The sequence below is a fragment of the Cupressus sempervirens genome, chromosome 6, assembly GCF_028749045.1.
Source record: "Cupressus sempervirens isolate cs-2001-9-10 chromosome 6, ASM2874904v1, whole genome shotgun sequence".
In the NCBI taxonomy this organism is placed as follows: Eukaryota; Viridiplantae; Streptophyta; class Pinopsida; order Cupressales; family Cupressaceae; genus Cupressus; species Cupressus sempervirens.
The window spans coordinates 502,421,337-502,444,679 of record NC_143123.1 but is presented as its reverse complement, the minus strand read 5'-3'; positions in this window follow the sequence as shown (position 1 = coordinate 502,444,679).

Sequence of the window (23,343 nt, the reverse complement as noted above, 5' to 3'; positions counted from 1 at the left end):
TAACAACTAAGGCCACGAAGGGTCGGGGCGAGGCCTCACAACTAACACTGAGCTATCCAATCAGGGAGAAAAGTTGATACTGAATTGTGTGAGTACCCTAGTATGATTTTCATGTTTTATAATTTTCTAACAGTTTAAAGAGTTTCAGAACATTTTTCCAATTAATATAAATTCTTTGACCCTTTCTATTACAAGTAATAACAACAACTACAAGCTCAAACATGGACCAACTAGGGATAACCTTTATTTCTTATTCTAAAAAATGTATCACTTTGTTCTTTGATCCATGGATGAAAACTTTATGTTCTAAAAGATTAGATTGGGTGGATATCTTCCCTCACAATAAGAATTTCCAATTGGATTAAAATTTCATTATTTAGCTTGGAACAAATTACATAATTCAGCTTGGAGAAAAATCATAATTGAAAGAAAAACATTGCAACAAGTTCATTTCTAATATCAAGAGCTTGTGGTTTTGAGTTGAATATAATTATGCATAATTGATTTAAATTTATCTTGTATAAAGTGGCATAAGTTATTAACAAGGTATGCATGCAATTGAAGACAATAATCCATGATGGTTTCACTAAAATAAAAAATGATTTAGAAAAGCCATGGGAAAAGAAAGAAGTGACCAGACTACCTGAATTTTTTTTCCCTCCAAAGGTTGTTAGTCTTGTTGTCTTGCAACAACAAAACCATATCAAATTTGAGTAGTATGAACCTCATTTGAATCTAATGAAAATAATAAATACCTATTGGAGGTTGTAGAAGGGGTATTTATATTCTATTTGGAATTGGTTTGGTGCCTTTTGATTAAGTATTTTGAAGGTTATGAAAAAATTACTAAAAATTCCCAAATTTTTTTCCTAAAGTTATCTGTTGTAGGAAAAATGTCATAACTTTTTTTTGAACTGTTAGATCGCTCTAAAAATTATACCAAACATTTGAAATGAAGTTACCTAAAATTCCACAAAATTTATTGGAAAAATATTTCCATTTGCAAAAGTTATGAATGATTTATTAAAAGGTATTGAAACCTTGTGATAGTTACAATCAAATTTGTGAAAATAGATTCAAGTATCTATGCATTTAATGGGTTTTATAATACTAGAAGGTAATTTCATTAGTCTTTAAAAATATTTGAGGTCTTCATAGTGTTTTTAATGCACAAGTCATGTGGGTTTAAACTCTTCTATTACTGCCCTATCATGTAGAATATATGACAACAATAAGTTTAATTTTTGTAGCAATCATCTTTATAAAGTTTGTTTGTCAATGGAGGTTGTTGATATCTAATGTCTATAATCATAATATTGAGGATTTTTTTCACTTTGAATATTATTCTACTTAAAGTTTCTAACATTTTTTTTATTGGAATATGATTAGATTTTATGATTAATGCTCTTATTTTCGATAATAGACTCTCTACAATGTGGAGAGCATACAAACTACATTGTGGGATATGATGAGTTATTGATGGAATTCTTAAGCTTATTGAGCATGATAAGGACTTTTCTTATGTTTAAATGCCTCATGAGTTTGTAGATATTGTTTACTATTTCTAATTGAATCATTAAGATGCTTGATGATTTGAAGATGTTGGTTTTCTTATGATGATTTGGTCAAAGTATTTGAAGAAATAGATTTTTATACTACTAAATATTTTGAATATGATATTTTAGTTGCATTAATGGATTAATCCACATGGTTGATTTGGGGATTGAAGGAAAGTTATATAATGCTCTAAATTAATATTGTACTACTATACTTTTTATTGCAACACATCTCATGAAAACCATTGTCTAGTCAACAACAACATCAACATCAAAATATACTATGTATTCACTTATTATTAGTCAGAATACTAACATATGTTGTGGTTTGTTATTGTAAGTTGTAAGTGATGAAAAAATTCTTTCTATATTGCTACATATTGAATATGTTTGATATCAAGATTTCATCTTTGTCAACATATTATATGAAATATAATAGATTATAATATAATTAAATGTTGGATAGAATTGTTCAATTATGTATTGTCTTTGATGTCACACAAATGTCATATCAGTCATTAGTTAGTGTCTATCAAGCTTAGAAGGTCAGCAAGGCAATAGACAGTGTCTACTAAGCTCAGAAGGTCAACGAGGCAATAAACACTATCTATCGAGCTCAGAAGGTCAGCAAAGCAAAGAACAATGTTTACCAAGCCCAAAAAGTTAGCAAGGCAATAAATAGTGTCTATCGAGTCCAAAAGATTAGTAAAGACATTTTGTAGTGTCTACCAAGTAGACAGTTGATTATCGAGCTTTCAAGGTAATCAAAGAATTTTAGTTCTTACTGAGTTAACTCTGTAATCAAAGAAAATATGATAGAAACAGTTCTTACCGAGCTCACTCGGTCATCAAAGAAATTTGGAAGATTCAGTTCTTACCGAGTGAACTTGGCAGCCAAAGGATTTCAAGAATATTGTAATGTTAACCGAGTCAAGAAGTTGAACTCTAAAAATTCTTGGAAACAATATTTATCGAGAAGGGTCGGCTAGTAAAGGACATTTATTTTTTTAAGAATAATATGTATAGCTGACTGATGAATGGTTTATTGGTAAATGTAACATGTAAATGAGTCAACTTGACAATATGAATGGTATAAGTAAGAAGTCAAGTTGCAAATTCAAAAATGTATGTGTGGAAGTATGAGAAGTTAATATGATATGAAGACTGATTGTTGAGGAAACAAATTTGAAAGATGATCAGAGATCACTAAGGAGAAGCAAAGCCATATCTTATCAAGGAGGATCTAATGATGCTCAACGGAGACCTTTATCTAGAAAGTTCAGTTGGATCTTGTTTAGGTCAATTCATTGTTGCTTTCTAACCATTGTAGTAGTGATTCCAAATCTCTTAACAGAGTTGGTTTAATAGCCATTTTGTAAATCCTCTAACAAGGTAATAGTTCAATTAAATTGTTTTAAAGACCTCTAGCAAGGCCACTCCTAATAGGTTGATTAAATCCTCTAATAAGTTCACACCTAACAGTGTGTATTGTAACCCATAACAGGGTTGGCTCCTAATAGGGCTCACTTCAGAAGAGTGAAAAATTGGTGACTAGTTACTTGGTGGTTTTTCCCATATTGGGTTTCCATGTTAAATCTGGTGTCTCTTGTGTTCATTTATTTAACCTTTGCATGCATATTAATAACTATGAATGCTAGATGATCAGTAACTAGTTAATCTATCAAGTTATAGTATTCTTCCATTGTTTACTGAGTATTAGCAGTAAGTAAGCATTATAGAGATCTAAGGGACTTTTGGAATTTTTTATTTTGTAATTGATTCACCCCCCTCCCCCTCTCAGTTACTCCATCTATAATTCCAACATTAAATAGACTAACATCTCCTTATTACACTATTCTTGTAAATGCATCCTTGAAAACTTGATTTTTTTCCAAGAGGTCCCCCCTTAAGATGTCTATACAATTCTAAATTACACTATTCTAGATCAAGTTGCTAACCTGCATCTCTATAATAAGTTTTCAAAAATTCTACCTCTTCTAAAGGAACTCACTAAAGTTCATATTTAAGATTGTTTGGGACTAAATAAAATCTCTAACATTTCACATATGAAGAGGCTAAATTTGTTGATAGACAACTACAGGTGACTTGTCAAATTGTCAAACTTTAGGGTATTGTAGTCATTGCAAGAGTTCTCAATATATGAAACCATAGGAATCTTTATATTTAAACCTCACCAATAATCAAGGTATCTCTCATTTTCCTTTTACTCTATGATTATCTAGGAATAACTTATAGTCTAATTACACAAATTGGTTTCTAGACTGCTAGTTTCAAAACACTCTAGAAAAAAAAAATAACGGTTGAAGGACACTATATTTTATAGTTAGCAAGCCTATAAATATTTTCATTGATAATAACACCTAGAAGTATGGGGAAAAAGGAGATAGGACACATGGTTAGAGAGATGGATTATTGGAGAAGCAAATATAATATAATTTGAAATGTCTTGTGTCTAACATGAGATATACAAGAATCCAAATGGAATCTCAAACATGGAAAGAACGAGCCATTTTGTAGTCTACATTTCTATCTTCTGATTAATGGATTGTATCTAGAAGTATAAAGTCACATTTTGATTGGTTTTTAGCTTTATTTATAATATATATGTCCAAAATTTGGGGTTTACTTTATGATTACCTTAATCATATCCTTTGTTTACAAAAAAACATGTTCTCTATAGTTAGTATTTTAGCAAATGGGCATTTGGAGTGCTTAGAAAAGAAGATGGAAACTAATGGTGATTATTTATTTCATGTTGCATTAGATAGTGTTGAACAATGTTCAAGGATTATATTTTATTTCTGGTGAGTTTCAAGGGTGGGATTAGTTTAATGAGTGTAGAAACAATACCAAGCTCATTAACTACTCAAAATCTATAAACAAAAATCAATTATATGTGCACATTTTGCATTAAAATAACCCCATGGTTATGATGGTGCAAAGTGGAGCTGTGGTTTTAGAAAAGGAAAATAGAGATAATGGGAGAATGACTAGACATAGGGGAATGCAATTCTTCTCTAAAAGAGAGGATAAGAAAAGAGAATATTTAGTACTAGAGAGTTTGGGAAAGGGTTTGACAATGTTAATGGAAGATTATTGTGAAAGTCTAGCCTTTTAATATGAGGAATGAAATTGAATTTAAAAAGCTTTTAGGTTACCATTTCTACATCTACCTATTTACATTTTCTAGTGTGGGTTTGTATTCAATCTTTTTGTCAATTCTTCTATCCAAAAATTATCTTATCAATAAATTCAAAGGAAAACTGGAAAATTAGTAAGGACACCAAAACCCTAGAAAAGGAACTCAGTTTTAAGGAATTAGGAATTACCAAATTCACACTACATGAGCATCATCCCAAATTTGTAGCACTTGGTCTATTGTCTTCATTTGTTGTTGTCTACTTCCTATAACCAAAAATTCAACCATAATCAGAAAGACCTTGGAAATTAAGCCTCACTCAAATATAGAATGAAAAGTGATGAGTGACACACCCATTCAGAGTATTGAAATAGAGATAATCCCTTGTGACAACAACCATGTCCAATTTTCTACTCCATGATGGTAGTCCCACGAGTTGTGTGTATATTTATCTTTTCACTCAAATATGAGCCTCTTAGCGATGCCATCTAATAGAAAAATATGTCACTATCTATATTGAAGGCTACACAAAACCTTATCGTGATATCAAGGGCATCCTTAACCCTCACCACCCTACAAGTACACCAGTTTCATGGAGTTTTTGGAGGAAGGTGATCAGGGCCATGAAGTGAGCAGCCCTTGGGTTGTGTGAAAAAGTGTAATAATCTAATCCCCCACCTCAAATCAAAATATAAAATATAGTGTGCACTTCGAAATTCAATCTTTCCTCTTCCTCATTTGGATTTCGATGATGATGTAAAGAGCCAAGAGCAGTGACCATCATGTGTTATATACACAAGGGTGTAATTCTATTATTAAGTTATATTTTATATTTATATTGTATCATAGCAGAGATAATATCTTTTTTACCAATAACTTTTTATTATATTATTTTGCAAATTTATGGTTTCTATCATATTATATAAGATTATGTATCTATTAATTCTTTTCCCAATGATGTATTATTTGGTGTGATTGAAAATATTGATTAGAAAATGTTATAGAATTTATTTCAAAAATTACTCATTGATTCTCATAAATTGTGTAATATTGATATCTATTATAGATAATATTGTAGCATGATAATATATATCATTAAAATAAGATAGAAGATAAATGATAATAATATAACATATAAAAAATATGTGAAATAATCATAAATTATTCAATTATACAACTATTAATTAATATTAAATGACATGTAGAAGCAAAAGATTTTAAGTCTAGATTTTTGGGACCACATTAAAGTTGTTTAAAATATACATGTGTTACTCTAGTTTTCTTGTGAAATTTCTCTCTATTCTGGTTATTCTCACAAACCCAAGTTATCTTAAATGGTTTTCCTAGATGATATATTAATTTAATTACTTTTTTTTTCTCGCACAAGATATTATTGCTTTAATTACGCTTGTTTTTTTCCTAATCTTTTTTATTTTTTTCATTGAGACAAATGAGAATGTACATTTGTGTGACCTTTTATATAGAATAGTTATTTTTAAAAGTATCCATGAAAGGAATACTTTATCAAACTCTTTAAGGCTAGTTGTATATGGCTTCATATATTTCTTCTCATGGTAGAGTAGTATTATAACTACATATCTATTGGAAATATAAGAGGACTAACTGAGAGGGAAGGGGTGGGTCAATTACTACTAAAATAAATCCTAGATCCCTTAGATGTTAGTATAAAATAAAGTCTAAAAGCTGAATACTGTTGATGCTCAGTAAACACACATAAAATGTAGTATCTCAATAATTACTAATTATGCAAATCTTTAAATGTTATTTGTGATTACCCTTACTTTAACTTAGTTTCAAACACATAAAAGAAAATAGCATGAACACAGTTGATAGCAAGATTTAATGTGGAAAACCAATTTGGGAAAAAACACCAATTGCAACTAGTTACTATTTTCACTCTTCTAAAGTGAGCCCTATTAGGAGCCAACCCTATTAGGAGCCAACCTTGTTAAAGGTTACAAAGCACATTGTTAGGCATGACCTTGTTAAAGGATTTAATCACTCTATTAGGAGTGGCCTTGTTAGAGGTCTTAAAAAAATTCAGCAGAACTACCACCTTGTTAGAGGATTTACAAAGAGTTGTTAAGCCAACTCTTTTAAGAGATTTAGATCACTGCTACAATGGTTAGAGAGTAACAATGAGATGACCTGATTTGAATGAATTTTTTTTTTTGATTACTGATCTTTGTTTTGGCTTGTACTTGATCCTTCCTAATCAAATATAGCTTTTCTACTCCACAAGGATATTCTACTTATCCTTCAAATTTTCTTCCTATCTTCATCATTAAATATTCAATACATTCATCACATCTTCACACACACTTTCAAATTCTCAACTTGACCTTATAGTTATATCTTTCACATTGTCAAGTTAGCTCATATAAAACTTAGAATAACTAATATTCATCACCTTAGTCAGCTAGAACCAATAGATAAATCAATTAAGCTTAATATTCCAAAATAAGAAAATCCTTCATTAGCTGACCCAACTTGGTAGATACTAAGAAATGATTTCCTGTGTTAACCACATAAGCTTAGTTAACACTACATATTCACAAAGGTCCTTTGGAAACTAGGTGAGCTTGGTTAACATTGGTTCCACCCAAAATTTCTTCATTAACTGAGTGAGCTTGGTTAACACTCAACTTCTACAAACTTTCCTTCGATGATCGAGTGAACTTGGTAGACACTGCCTTCGAAACTAGGCAAACACATGAACTCCCAGTAGACATAGAAAACTATCTTCACTAGCTAAGTGAGCTTGACATACTCTAATTGATAATGATATGACATTTATGTAACATAAAAAATAATACATAATTAATCAATTATATCCAACAATCTCCTTCTTTGGCATTGATGGCAACACAACATGTCATAAAACAATGAAATTTTGGAACAAGAATAAAGTCAGGAACATATCCTTAGTTTTATGCTTGAGAACTCCCTCTATCAGTATGAGATCTTTCTTTCACTAGTTTTTCCCTCTGTCTACAACAAATTCTACCAAGTTCATTCACAAAACTTTCTCCCTCTTGCCACAAACTTCTCCTTATTTGGAATGAAAAAAATTTCTATAAGATATGATAGTAAACTTCTCCCTCTCTGACAACACATGCCAAAGACAAAAAATCTATCAATGTACCTTAAGTACCTATTCATGTGCAATATGCCCTTGTCAATTTTGCACCAAATGATTAATCTTCAACTAGCTCTTGCTGATGCATTAGTAAAATTTATTTAGTGAGCTTCAAATAGGGGAATGACCCCTAGCTTACCTCTTAGTTATAGAAATGCATCCTTAGGTAATGGCTTGGTGAATATGTCTGCAATCTATTCATTTTTACTTACATATTCTAATCTAACTTCTTTATTCGGTACCAACTCTCTTAAGAAGTGATATTTTATAGAAATGTGATTTTTGTTGGTATGCATTACTGTATTATTTGATATATTCATTGTACTTGTGTTATCATAATATATACTATTGGATCCTTGATTTCTATCTTCATTCTTTCCAACAATTGTTTGAACCAAACAATGTTAGAACAATTAACTATTGTTGCCACATATTTTGCCTGTACTATGGATTGAGAGATGAATTTTTGTTTCTTTCTTGTACAAGACACTATTCTTTTACCAAGAAAGAATGCTCCACTACTAGCTCTTTGTCTATCATCAAGACTTCCTACCCAATCAACATTAGTAAACACCTTTCAATCCAAATTGTCTCCATGTTTGTACCATAAGCCATAGTCTTCAGTACGTTGTAGATATATCATGATTCTCTTGATTAACATCATGTGATTTTCTCTATGATTTTCTAAGAATCTTGCCACCATTCCAAATGATAATGCAATATCAAGCCTTGTATGTACTACATACTACAATTTTCCAATCATTGATTTGTATGTGGTCTGATCTACTTCTTTGGAATCATCATTTTTGGAAAGCTAATGTCTAGTAGACATGGGGTATCCAAATGGTCTTGAATCTTCCCTTCCAAATTTATTTAGTATCTCCTTGATATACTTAAATTGAGTCATGTAGATACCATTTTTGTTCTGTTGTATCTACAATCCAACAAAGAATTTTATCTCACCAAACATGGACATTTCAAATTCTTTACTCATTTCTTCTGAAAATACTTTATACAAGCCTTCATTTCTTATTAAAAGAGTATCATCAACAAATATTTCTTTAAACATAATCTTCTTGTCTGATCCTTCTTTCATATAGAGACTACTATTATCATTGTTCTTTGAAAGCCAATCTATACCAAGTAATTATGAAGTCTTTCATACCAAGCTCTAGGAGCTTGCTTGAGAATATATAATACTTTGTGTAACTTACAAACCATGTACCTTTTTCTAGGATCTACAAAACCTTCTAGTTGTTCAATGTAGACTTCTTTATCAAGAATGCTGATTTAACATCCATTTAATATATTTTAAACCCTCTATGTGTTGGATATGCTAGTAATTTTCTAACACCTTCTAATCTTGCAATAGGAGAAAATGTCTCACCATAATCAATACCTTCTTCTTGAAAATAACCTTTACATACCAATCTTGCCTTATTTATGGAAACATTTCCATCTTCATTCAGCTTATTTTTGAACACCCACTTTGTGCTAATTGCATTTTTATCCTTGGGTCTAGGAACAAGAGTCCTGGTTTTGTTCTTTTCTATCTATTCTATTTATTCATTCATCTCTTCAACCAAACTTTCATTATCTAGAGCATTCTAAACATTTCTAGGTTCAAATTCAGAAAGCAAACATGTACCTTATAATTTTCTTCTTGTCATTGTTCCATCAGATTTTGTCTCTGATGATTTGATTAGGTGTGTGATGCCTTTTGACATATTTTACTAACATAGGTTCTTTGGGTTTTGAATGAGTTCCACTATTTTCATCATGAACTTTAGTACCAAGCTTGGGTCTCACTTTCTATGATTCAGGTCCATTATACTCTGTTTGACCTAGCTTAGTAGCCTCTGACTGTGACTCAGGTCCTTCAAATTGTGGCTTGGATTGCACTATCTACAATGTGGTAACTATTGGAGATTTTGGGGACTCAGGAGATGAAGTCTCCTTTCTTTTAGATAGGTTTGGTAGGGTATCAAATTCATAGTAAAAAAAATCATCTATAATCCTCTAGCTCTTTGTTTCTTTCTTCTTCACTCTTTTATGCAAACTCATCAATTCTAATGTGGTCACTCTTTATTACTTTATGAGTAGATAAATTCAAACATTTGTATACTTTACTTCTATAGAAGTATCCTAGAAATATACCTTCATCACCTTTTGCATCAAATTTTCCTTTTCTAGATTCTTTCAAGATATAACATTTACTATCAAATATTTTCAAGTAACTTAAATTAGGTTTGTAGCCATACCATAGTTGATAAGGAGTTTTGTTTGAATCTTTCTTCAACTATACTCTATTCAAGGTATGAACTGCAATGCTAATAGCTTCTTGCAAGTATTTGATAGAAAAATTCTTTTCAATCATCAGAGTTCTTACAAAATCCATGATAGATATGTTTCTTTTTTCTGCTATGCCATTTTGTTCTGGTGTACTAAGGGCTGATACTTGTCTTTTAATTCCACTTTCAATGAAGAAATTATTGAATATATTAGAGATGAATTAACCACCTCTATCTTATCTTAAACATTTCAATACTCTTCTATGTTTTATTATCTTAACCAAATTATCAAAGTTTACATGACATAGTCTTTTGTGCCATAACCAACTTTCTTCTACTTGAGCACTAAAACATGAACATTCACTAAGATCAAGATAAAAAAGATTACCTTTTGTTTTCTTTCTAGATCCAACTAGATTTCATTTTCCATCTATTAGTTTTGGCCTATCAATTCATGAATTCTACCTTGAATCCAATGTTATTCAATTGTGCCACACTCAGTAGATTATAATCTAGTCCTTCAACCCAATAAGTATTGTCACATACAAGTTCCTGTTAAAATCAAATTGGTTTTGACAATTGAGTATCAACACATTTAAGTCATTTATTATGTTCATGTTGAACTTGTAGTATATGCCGAGTGTAATATGTAAATATAGACTATGTTGAGTTGCAATGAGTATCGAGCCACTCATATGTTGAGTCACTTAAGTACTGAGAAAACAATACATTCAAAATGATTCATGTGCTGAGTACAATACATGCTGAGCAGGTCAAGTGTCAAGTCAGAGACAAAATTTTAGTATGTGTCGAGCATCAGTAACCTTAAGTACTGAGAAACATAGAATGGACATAATTGTTTGATATTGCACAAACAACTATGTAAACCATTTTTTAGCTGACCTAAAGATAGAATATGATCTTTTAAAGATAAGGATGAATCTTTATGCAGATTTCCTATGTAATTACATGCAACCAATCAAAAAAAAGGAAAGGATTAAGCAATAAAAATGATAAATCTCATCCATAGATGCATACCTAACCCTAATTCTTCTAATATTCTTAAGGAGGATGAAACCCTAAACTTCATTAAGAGAATGAGTGCATAAGGAATTGAGTGAAGAGAACAAAAAGGTTTGCACAGAGACTTAGAAGGTGTAAGAGAGTGAATTGTAGAATCAGTTTGAGAAGAAAAAAGGATACAGGATACAACATTGACATATCAGATCAGAGAGGATCAAGAAGGACATAGTATGGATTTGATATTTAATCAAGATACTAGAGCTAATCACAAGATCTATGCTGAAACATCCTAACAGGTGATTTTGGTTAAATCTCCTAGGCAAATTAGTCCTAATAGATTGTTGTAAATCCTTTAACAGGGTGAAATTCCAAGTGGATGTTCTAAAGTCCCTTAGCTAGGCACACTTCTAACAGGGTATTGAAATCCTCTAACAAGGTGGGACTTAACAAACCCTTTAAGCCTTTAATATGGTAGGCCTTTCACATGGTAGATCATATCTCATGGTTAACTTATTGTAAAATTAATTGGTGACACTTTATTGCTATAGTAGTGAGGAATTATGGGTGTCATCCCGACCCTAGTTTTACCTTCTCAGTTCGAAGGTTTTTGGGTAATCATATTAGGTGTCAAATGTCTAATTGATTATGCTTTTACATGTTTTAGATGTTTATGCTTTGCATGTTATTTCAAGTTTATCTATTGAATGCATGAGATGGATGAGTGGTGAAGAGTTTTATGGGTTCATATTTTAACTACTGATTCACTCCTTGCCTCAATAGTTTACCATTCCTACTTGTAATTCCATCAATTGTTATAAGAGCTAAGTTCTTTGAAGAAGAACCATTGTAGCTTAGAGGAAAGATCTTGAAATAGAATTCTACAAGTTGGGAAAGACCATTTAGGATCAAGAGATTGAGATACATCTCATACTACATCAAGTAAATGTAACCAAAGATGCTTTGAAAATTCCCTTGAAGAGAAGGAATGGGATTGCTATAGCAGAAAATGACACACAATACAAAGAGATTGATACCACAAAGCTATTTGCTAATAGTAATTTACTAATTCTAGTCAATTCAATGGAGCAATTGCAAATCTAATGGAAAGGAATAGAACACAAGCTAAAGAGATCATAAATCTCAAGTTGGAGCAAGAATCACAAGCTATACTATTGTGTGAGGTGACTAAACAAAAGAAGAAAGCTATAGAAGAGAATGCCATGATTGAAGAAGACAAAAGAATTTTGGCAAAAAAATTGGAAGAAAAATCAACAAAGCTATATAGGATCTCAAACATGCAATTGGACACCTTAAGCCAAATGATGAATACTCATCATGAGTTGAATTTCAAGGACATTGAAATAACACCTTTGAAGCTATAGAATGAACAACTATAGAATGACTTAAAAAGAGAAAAGGAATTTGCTAAAAGTTTCAACAAGCTAAAAGAAGCCATCAAGTACTTTGAGCAACTAGTGAAATCCCCTAGATCCAGTAAAGATACATCAGGATTGGGCTACACAAGAACTAAAGAAGGAGAATCATCCAAAGCTATTGAGGAAAGAAAAAATAAAGGTAAGAACTCTAAACCTACTTGTCATCATTGTGGTAAGAAAGGACATCCAACTAATGTTTGTAGAAACAAGAATGCAAATCAGAATGCTAAGCCTAAGAACATGATTCATTATCACAATTGCAACAAGCAAGGTCATCAGGCACATGGATGTAGAACCAAATCCATGCATGCACCAAAATTTGAAGGACACTACTACAATTGTTTGAAGTATGGACATAGAGCCTTTGAATGCAGATCCAAGTGGACATGGTCATTAAGCAATCCAACAAAAGTAAGAGGCTATGAACACTCCTATAATTGGGATTACAATACAAGATATAGCTATCACTATTTTTCTGAATATGAGCATATACCTAAAAACTGCATTAGGACTCACTTCAATGATAATTACAAGAGATGGTTGAGTCAAACCACATGTTTTAGGTGTCACAAGACTGGTTACATCAGCAAGCATTGCCCAACTTAGTCCAAGGCACCAAGTTGTGAATTTGATAAAGAAAAGGTAAGATAGATGTTGAGCACATCAGGAATGAAATGAATAAGACATGGAAAAAGAAAGATACTAGTAGTACATCAAATAGAAAATAGACCACTTCACCCAATGGGTCAAGTGGTTACACTTCATCAAACTAAGAAAATAAGAGGTATGTGGTACTGATACTTAAAGTGTTGCATTATACATCAGTTCCAAAATAAATTAGTATGAAAATGATTTCATTAGCATGAATTAACATGCAAGAATTCATGGAAAAATCAAGGTTAAATTTTCAAATTTTCATGTTGTTGTCGAGTATGAAAAGTCCTCTGTGTATGTCGAGTGAAAAACTAGTTAATGTCAAGTTGTTGATCAAAGATAGTTAGAGCCAAGTATGTAGTAGGCTCTACCAAATGAATGGAAGTATCTATAGATAAAAAATGGAATAATAATTGTGTTGATGCCAAGTTTTATAGTTGTACACCACCAAGCATTAATTGTAGAGTTCTGAAGAGTATACAGTCGATTTTCTCCTATTTCTCATCATTACAAATTCAAAGTGAGAATGAGTAGAATGAAGAAGCAATTCATGAACTAGTTTGAAGTATTTTAAAGGATTCCAACCATGATCAAGCAAAATTTTATCAAATCTTAAAGGTATTCATCATAAGCTAAGTTGCGCAGTTTTAAATTTGAAAAACCCTAGTTTGAGAAAATGGCTTCTAGCTCAAAAACTATGAAAGAGAAAGAGGTTTTTGATGTTAAATTAGTTAAAAATAAAGTTAAACAACTAGATTTCAAAGCTATTCTATAACTTACCTATAAACAAGACCTTGCTAGAGAATTATCCATGATCTTGCCTAAAGTAATAATGGTTTAAGATGAGAGGAAATGTTACAACTACAAAGTAGGAGCCCTAGGTGACATGGAGATAAGAAAAGCATATGAAAAATTGTACGAAAATGGAGTCTTAAAGGAAGAATTCAAGATTGTGGAGAGAAAGGGTTTGACCTGTGTTGGTGTTTGAAAATGCTTGAGGGTTTTCTATTATCCCACTGAGAAATTGACATATCTAGGGGTAGCTAACTCCCATTTTCAACATGCCATTTTTGACAACAAGCCAACTATAAGGCTAGACCCTTCTTCTACTTCAGGGTCTACTAAACCTAGGTAGGTAGACCTCAAATTCAAATGATACCATACCAATGCAAAAACATATCCCTGAATCTATTAAGAAGATTTTACCCTTATTTCTCCCAATGACTCATGAAATGACATAGATCTACAATAGCTAAATGCAAAGCTATGAATCTCATAAGCTAAGTGAGGGTTAAAAATTTAGGTCCTTCAACATGAAAGAGAAAGAATGTTTGATTAATAATGTTGAATTTAGTAAAACCCCTAATATGCAACAGCAAGAACTAAGTGACCCTGTAGCTGATCACTGCCTTAACCATTGGGAAAATCCATGAATCAAATGCACACATATGGATATCTGATACTTATTTATATATTCAGATTTATGATATATCTATTTACCTTGTAAATAAACATCTATGCCCAATCCAAACCTTATTCTTAAATGATATCCTTCTCAATAAACGTGCAACCCTATTGATTCACAAAAGCATTTACATAACCCCTTGAGTTACAAGCAACAATAAGACAACATACAACCTTAAGAGATTGCAACTATGACCTAGGCTCTTTGTTCAAAGATCATAAAACATTGAAGCTCACTGAGATAGGAGACAAGATTCAAGATGAAACTCAATTTGTTGTTCTTTGTATTAATTTCTTTGAAACTTATACAGTCATATGCATGAAATGAAAAACATGATGTAACCTAACATATCTGAACTATTTGTATATTCCTTCCTACTACTATTTATACAAGAGAGAATATGTTGAATAATGAAGGTTGAATTACAGTTATGGATCCAAATAAGTGGTCTCACAGAATGACTAAAAATTTTCCTACCAACAATGGTCTCACAGTGAAAAAATTGGAACCCCTACAATGGATGAAAGAAAGAAAGATATAGACCAAGATGAATTCTTGGATTTGATCAAAAAATGACATGTGTGCCCTTGGAATCCCATCTCTTGCAACTGAATCACCTCTTTCATCTTTTGACCTTTTTGATTTGATTTGATTTCATCATTTTTCTGTTATTGATTAAAAACTATCTTTGCTGAAATGATGAAAACTTGTTGAGTCATCAAAATATCTAATCTTCCATGAAAATGCTCGTGAAATTGAGGTTTTACTGAGTGAGTCTAATTTGAATTCAACCTTAACTGCATTTTCACTTCCTTTTAGCCACATTCAGGTCATCACCTGACTAGAAAACACAACTAAACTTTGATACCTGAATTTGGTTGCAAGATAGGACCTTGAGACAAATCCTCCTATAGCTTGAACTAGTGGAATTCTATGCAAAAACTAACCTCAAAATCAAAAATTTCAGATTTTTCCGATTCCGACGATATATAATATCACATACTTTGCCTATAGGAAACTCATTAAATCTTCATTTGGAAAATGTTCCTCTGGTATGAAACACAGTCTTTCTATAACTTTGATTTAATTTTTTTCAATTTTTTTAAAATAAGCTAAGGTTCCAACTGTATAAAAATGACCCCTTTGAATTTAAAATTCAATCTAAACATGCATTTTAACCTAAGAAAAGAATAAAAATATTTTTATGACTTTCACATTTTCCCTTGTCTTTTAAATCCAAGGTCAAACCTCTATTGACCAAGTGCCATGTGGCACTCTTTGATTGGTCGACCCATGCCACCATTGCCACATTAGCACCATCTAGACCTGTACTGCCACATGTCACCTTCCTGCTTTCGTATACTATATAACTGCCTTGCATCTTTTTTTTGTGAGAATGTGCACGCCGTTGAATCTGCCATGTGGCAGCATCCTGTGCCTCCACCGTTCGATCTTCTATCTAGTGCCACATCATCTCTGAGTGGGAATCGCTTGACACGTGGCACATACTCACAGTCCCACTTTATTTAACTTCCTTGCAACTGCAAGAAGTGGACATGTGCCAGCTATTGGATCTTGACACATGGCGGCATCTGGTGAACTTGTTTAAACCTACACATCTCTGCCACATCATTGTCAGTTGGGACCCTCTTGCCACCTGTCACAATCCTATTATCCCACATTTTTTAACTCGTGTGCATCTTGCTTTTGTGAGTATGCTCCCACCGTCGATCATGACATGTGGCATCATCTAAGCCTCTATCGCCTGCACCTCACCATAGGAGCATCTTGATTTAAAATGATGCACTGTCATCATGCTGACATCACCTCTAGGTCGGCTACATGGGCCCTACCTGCAAGGGTTGGCGCTTCAAAAGCACATGTCTTTAAGACATTTCACATTATATATAGAGGAGTATTTAAATGCATAAAAGTGTCATCCCCTCCCCAATATGGGATTAAGGAATTACAATAACCCTCCCACTGGATGCTACTTCTTCATATGAGACCACTACAAATTATTCCTTCTTCCATTTTTACCTTACCCTACAGCTTTGGACTCTTACTTAATGCATGGGTTGCTGGCTTTCACATGAGATGCTACTTCAGGAAACCCCCTATTCAAACATTCATGCGATCTTTGTTTATTGCATGGGATGCTAGCTCTTGATGCGTGTGTGGGTCATTGTTCCTACATGGGAAGCCTTTTACTTGCATAGGTTTCCTTAACTGCCCATGCGTGTTCCTCTGTCTTTTATGGCTTTTCTTGCCATACTATCCTTTTCCACTATGAGGTATGAGGCGTAGATTTTAATTTCAAAATGTGAACATTGTTGTTCTGCGAGATTCCCCTCTTCATGCCATAAAACTCCTTATTTACCTATGTATTACCCTATCCATGCAGTGTGAATGGGAGCTTCATTTGTGACTCTCTACTCAAAAACTCTCCCCTGCTATGTTGGATGCAATCGACTGCGGCTTCCTCCAACGTAGATAGCTTGATCTTCCATTTTAACATGGAGTGCATTCGTATCAATGGTTGAATGCACTACCACACAAGGGATGCCCATTTCATGGGCTGTATGAATCACACAAACAACAATATTACCTCTGTTTGGAACCAGGATCTTCTATCCCTGGCATTTGCATACAAGTGCACCAGTGCGAGATTTCCATTTTTTGGTGAAAGAGTAAGCATTTTGGGAGAAGGAATTGATGATATTATATGAAAAATTGCAACTTCCACTCCTAGATCCTTTGGTTGAACCCCTCAATTCATTGCTCCATCCAGAAACTTGGCATGATTTTGGCTTAATGCCTCTTGAAATGACCACAATACTTGGAAACAAAACTAAGCATATGGTATTGGATAAAATTGAAGCCTCCACTCTATATCATAGATTGTAGGTTACCCTATAGACCTTTAAATAGTTTCCCTATAGACCTTTGAATGGTACATCCAGAAGTGGAGGGAGCTTGGGTATATAGGAACATGAATATATTTAATGCATATATGTCTAGTCTTTTTTTGAAAGAGAACCTAGAAGTTTTGTGGAGCCTGGGATAATGCTCCTCTGCACTTTTCCTTTCTATGATTTATAATACCCCACACAATGACTCCTTGTCTATCAATAATTACATGTAATTTTGTACTTCAATACCATCCTACTTAAAGTGTCACTTATCCCTTTACAAATGTGCCAATCTGTATGTTCAAATGATCCAATTATGCATTACATTGATATTAAATTTTTTTGAGAAAATGTTGCGTCCATTATTACTATACCACCTCATATTTCAAAAGATCACATTCGTTCTGGTCCATTTTAGTCACTTTGAAAACTCCATAAAGCCTTAACAATCCAATGGAATTTAGTTGAGCCCCAAGGCAGGTCTAGCTAAAAAAAATTTTGTTTCCAAACAACTGACATGAAAAACTAATACATCAACCACCTCGAATTGATTGAAATAAAATTCAATCATTAATTTGATCATTAAAACTCATTTCATCATTTTCTACCACCTATCAAATTTGTGCTAGGAGGTCTATTGACTAGTCTTAAAAACTGACCAGAACACTTGATCAAGCTCTGAAAATTGGCACACTGATTATTTGTTCCATATGTTTTCACCCTATCAGATCTTGTCTCATGACGAATTTCCAGTCAAAAGATATTTGCTATCAAAGTTTCCCTCTTAGAATTACGTGCAAGTTAGCATGTCAGAAAACACTGAACTGGGTTCAGAATCAGCTTCAAACCTTGGGTAAGCTGACACTTGGGAAGAAAAAAAATAGGGCATTAGTTCTTTGTCATGAGAACAATATGAATCTATGATTTGGTCTTATGAAGAATAGCACGGTGCAAATGGTGAGTGGTCAAAGTGAGCTACTTGGATTTTGTAAACCGAAAACACTTACAGAAAATATTTTTTGCAAATGGAATTGACCTGGGAAAGTGTGAAAATGGATTTGTCAAAACTTACAAACTGGCACACTTGGAGTATTTTTAGAGTAAAACACAATGGTACAATCCATTTGATCTTACCAATCATAAATCTCAAGAAATGATGTCCCAAACAGGGGTACTGGTCAATCTGCAAATGCTGACACTAGTAAAAAGATAGAAATTATGTTTGGAATCGCATTTGAAAATTGATCAAATGAATTCGTCATGTGCTGAAACTTGAAACATGACAAGTCTCTAACCTCTACAATGCAATGCAAAATGAATTTTAGCATTTTGGTCAACTAGGTAAAAGTTATAGCACATCAAACAGGGCTTCCTAGAATTAGGTCCAAAGTGCAAAAGCATGAAAATAGTAACTGACCAACTTTGAGGGATTCAAAACCTAGACAAACGGATTCAAAATGACTCAAAATCTAAAACATAAGTTCTTAGGTATGGACACTAGATGTTCCCAAAGCGGTGAGTCCTAAAACATTTCTAGGTGCAAGTTATTTGATTGCAAACATAGCCTCTTGTCATTATTTGCCACTTAGTGAAAATCCAAAACTGACATTTGCTCAAAATAGGACTTTACAAAATGGCTCAGAATGGCAATTTAACTTCATGGAACACTTAGACAGGCTGGATGGAAGGTGCTAGAAGCATTGAACACCTCTTAGGCCTCAACTTGATAGCCAGGTACATGTGTATTTATGGGGCTTGATTTGACTCAAAATTTCAAATGGATGCTCAAAATGAGAACGCAATTTTCAGTGCCAACAACCTGTGCCTTAGATATGCCCATGATTATGAAAACTAAATGGATCAAAATAGTTCTGAGTAGAATTCATCATGGATGTCTGTGGTTAGAGGGTGAACCGATCAACATTTCAAAAAGAATTAGTCATAGGATGACTAGTCATCCAACCCTAGATTAGCCAAAGATGCTACATAATGACTCCAAGGAGGCAATTGAGAAGAGCACATGTGCTGGATATCATTATAAATCATTTTTCTTGATTTTTTTGTCAAATTTATTTCCCATAAGTTATACCAATCAAGTAGATTAAGCAGTGTTCCCTACATAGAAATGGATTTTGGTTACAAAATTGTGAGCAAAGACCACACCTATGATCTTGCAAAACTTTATCGCAACAGATAAATGAAAACTTAGGTACCATCAGAAAGACAAAGAGTGCAATCAATCCTTGTGTGCATATTCTTCTATGTGCAAAATGAATTCCCATCTTTTGGTAAAATTGGATGGAAGACCAATAGGTCAGTAGCTATCCAAGTTAGTGAGTATATTGAGCAAATGGGAGAGATCTTTGAGTTAATTATGACAAGCTATTTTGAAGACTTTAAGAAGTTTATGAAGTAGAGATTGAGGATATCGATTTACTTAGTAGAACAACACTATAATTGTTAGAGTAATTATTTTTTCTAACTTATTAATTAAATCACTTTGATTTAATTAATTAAGTTTCCTATTACTCTAGTTTTCTTAAGCTATCTTCTAGGTGCATATAATTAATATTTTATTAATTATATTGTGCAACCCTACTTTTTTTAGGCTTTAGTTTCCCTTTTCGGGTTTCGTGATTCCTTTATAAGGATTCACCTCTTTGTATTTTATTCATTCACTTATTGGATTATATGAGATATTGCTCTTTGCATGTCCATAAGATGGATCTGGCTTTTTGGCCTCCATGATTTTTTCTTGCCTTTGTTCTTTGCTTCATCCATGTGACAGGGTTATGCATGCAAGTGTTCTTGGGAGATTAGTTTTTCACCTAATCTAACAATAATGAATATGTTTCCTTGATAATATTGATTGCACATACATTCAAGCTGCAGTACCTAGGGTCAAATAGTTAAGACCTCTAGGCTATAAAATCAATGTGGATGAAGCCTCAATTACAATTACTACACTCCTAGTAGAGGAGATTGATAAATGTACTAAAATATTTTGTAATTATGATGTAATGAAGTCTAAAGTAGAAATGGAGTTAAAAACAACTTCTACATTAAAGAAGAAGCACAAACTGATAAGGAAACTCAAAGCTCAATTTGGTGATGAGGAATAAGAGGATGATGAAGAGAATGAAGAAGAAGAAGAGGTAGAAGCTCAAGAACCTCTAGCTTTGGCCTGCGGCATGGGTGAGGACCAAGAAGAAGAAGGTGCTAAGGAGGAAGAGGAAATCAAAGAAGCACTAGCTCAATCTACAATCAAAGAAGAGAAAGGCCAAGGCTCAACATATGACTAAACAAAAGGAAAAGAAAAATATCAAACCTAGCCCAAAAAAGCCTACAGCTCCTACCACAAGAGCTAGCACAAGAGAATCCACACAAAAGGCTAAGGAGAAAACTAAGTAGGCAGAACAAGGAAGCCAAGAGTAGAAGAAATAGAGAAAGAAATATATTGCTTAGCCCGATTCAGATGAAGAAAATATAGAATGAGATGACATTAGTCAATTCAAAGTGGTAAGTCACACATCACATTCTGATCTTGAAAACTTGTTTGATAATGTCAAGAATAATGTAGATTTATCTGTATTGAAAAATTTAGATTTTGATAAATTGAGTAGAAATGAAAAGAATCTAGTGGAAGAGGCATTGTATGCTATGATGTCCAAATTTAAAAACACTCCACTTGAGTTTTCCAACAATATACCCAAAAGTCTATATGATATTGTTGAGGAAATGCGGCATTACTATTTAAATCTTGAGAAACAAATTAGATAGTCAACATTAGCTTGAGTAATGTTAGAACTAACAAAATGATAGATTGTTAAGGTAGTGAAGAGATATGTAGCTAGGTTTACACCTAAATATAGAGCCTTTAGCATATTACAAATAAATATTGATGATGTGGTTAAGAAATCAACCCAAATATGGAAATTAATATATGGATTAACCAATATGGAGCAAGGAGAAGCTGATCTCTCTGAACAAAAATAGGATGATAAGAGTGAGGATAAGAAAGATAGCAAGGACAATGACAAAGATGATGATGATATGCAAGAAGATGAGAGGACAAACAATACTATTGAGTAAGAACCTAAAAGACAAGATGATGACATGGCAATAGTTGATGATCAGAAAAAGGAACAAAGTGTGTAGGACACACAAGTACCAAGTGTTAGCCCCCCACATGATAAAGTCAAGTCAACAAAGAAAATTAATGTTAAGGATGCTTCTAATGCTTCACCTCAGAACATAAATCCTTTAACTCTAGATGACTTGAAGAGGATATTGAATTAGTCTACACTCGATGCAAATTTATGTGGACATCCAATATTTGTGAGTGTAGATGATGTAGGAGCATCTTTGGTGTACTTGGTGACTACCTTGGAGTTCATGGGAGGAGGCTCAATAGTTGTGCTGGAGGGTGCTTGGACTGGTACTTGATGAAAGAAGGATTGGTGCTTGGCATGGTCTTTGGTTGCTCAGCATGGTCTAGGAGCATGACATGGTCTTTGGTTTCTTGGCATGGTCTGGGAACTTGGTGTGGTCTTTGGTTTCTCAACATGGTCTATAGTTTCTCGGCATTGTCAATGGTTTCTCTGCATGGTCTGGGAACTTGGCATGGTCTTTGGTTGCTTGACATGGTCTGGTTACCTTGCTTTTGGAGATATGTTTTCTGGTGCTTGTTGTAGGTTGTGTAACTAATTTTTTGCAATGAGTTAGAAGAAGAAAATTTCAAGGATTAAAGAGGACCTAGATTAATAACTACAATTTGAAGCATGAGTTTTAATTCAATCAGAGCTATTGTAGGCTGACTTGTGGCATTTAATTTATGTATTTATATTTAATTTTTGTTCTGGGATGACTTATGGATTAGATTGGTATAAGTAGGGGTTGTGGGGAATTCTTTAGTCATTATTCATCCCTCATAGAGAAGAGGAGGTGGTAGAGGAGGGAATTTGGAGAAAAGCTAGTAGCTACAACTTGGAAAATAAGGGAATTTCTTGGTGGGCTTGCAAGCACAAGTTGAGATCTTATTTGGGGATTTCTACCAGAGTGTGGATCTGGACTAGTTAGTGTTTGGATTGGATCTTAAGGGATCTTGTAGAACTATTAATTTCTTTGTATTTAGCTATAACTGGGAAGGCCTTATAGCCAAACACATTGCATGTAGTTAGTTATATATCTATGAATATATTATTGTAATTTGGTATCAAATCTTGCATTATTGTTTCTTGATGTTGTGTTTTTACTATGTGGTTATATAGCTAGGGGCTAGGACATCTCATTTGGGGATTCTCCTAACCTTGCACTATGTTAGGTAGTATCAGAGTGAAGGTTGTTCCTGAATGTGTAGATAGATTGTCAAAGCTAAGGTAGTTTGCACCAAGACTTGGGTGGAGAAGTAGATCTGATTTGATCTTGATCTAGTAGTGGATTTTCTTTCTAGAGTCCTAGATATCTTAGTTGCAAGATGGTAGATCATTGTTATGACTTGCAATTGTAGAGGGCCTATAGATGGATCAATGGATGTAAAGATGGAATACTGATCTTGTTGAGCCATGATCGTATAGAGTTTGTGGGTTGCAGATTCATGGTCCTAGACTTGTGATGTGGTTCTGAATTATTCATATGAAGTGGTAGGTTACAATTTGAATTGTAAACAATATAGGCTTTATCACAA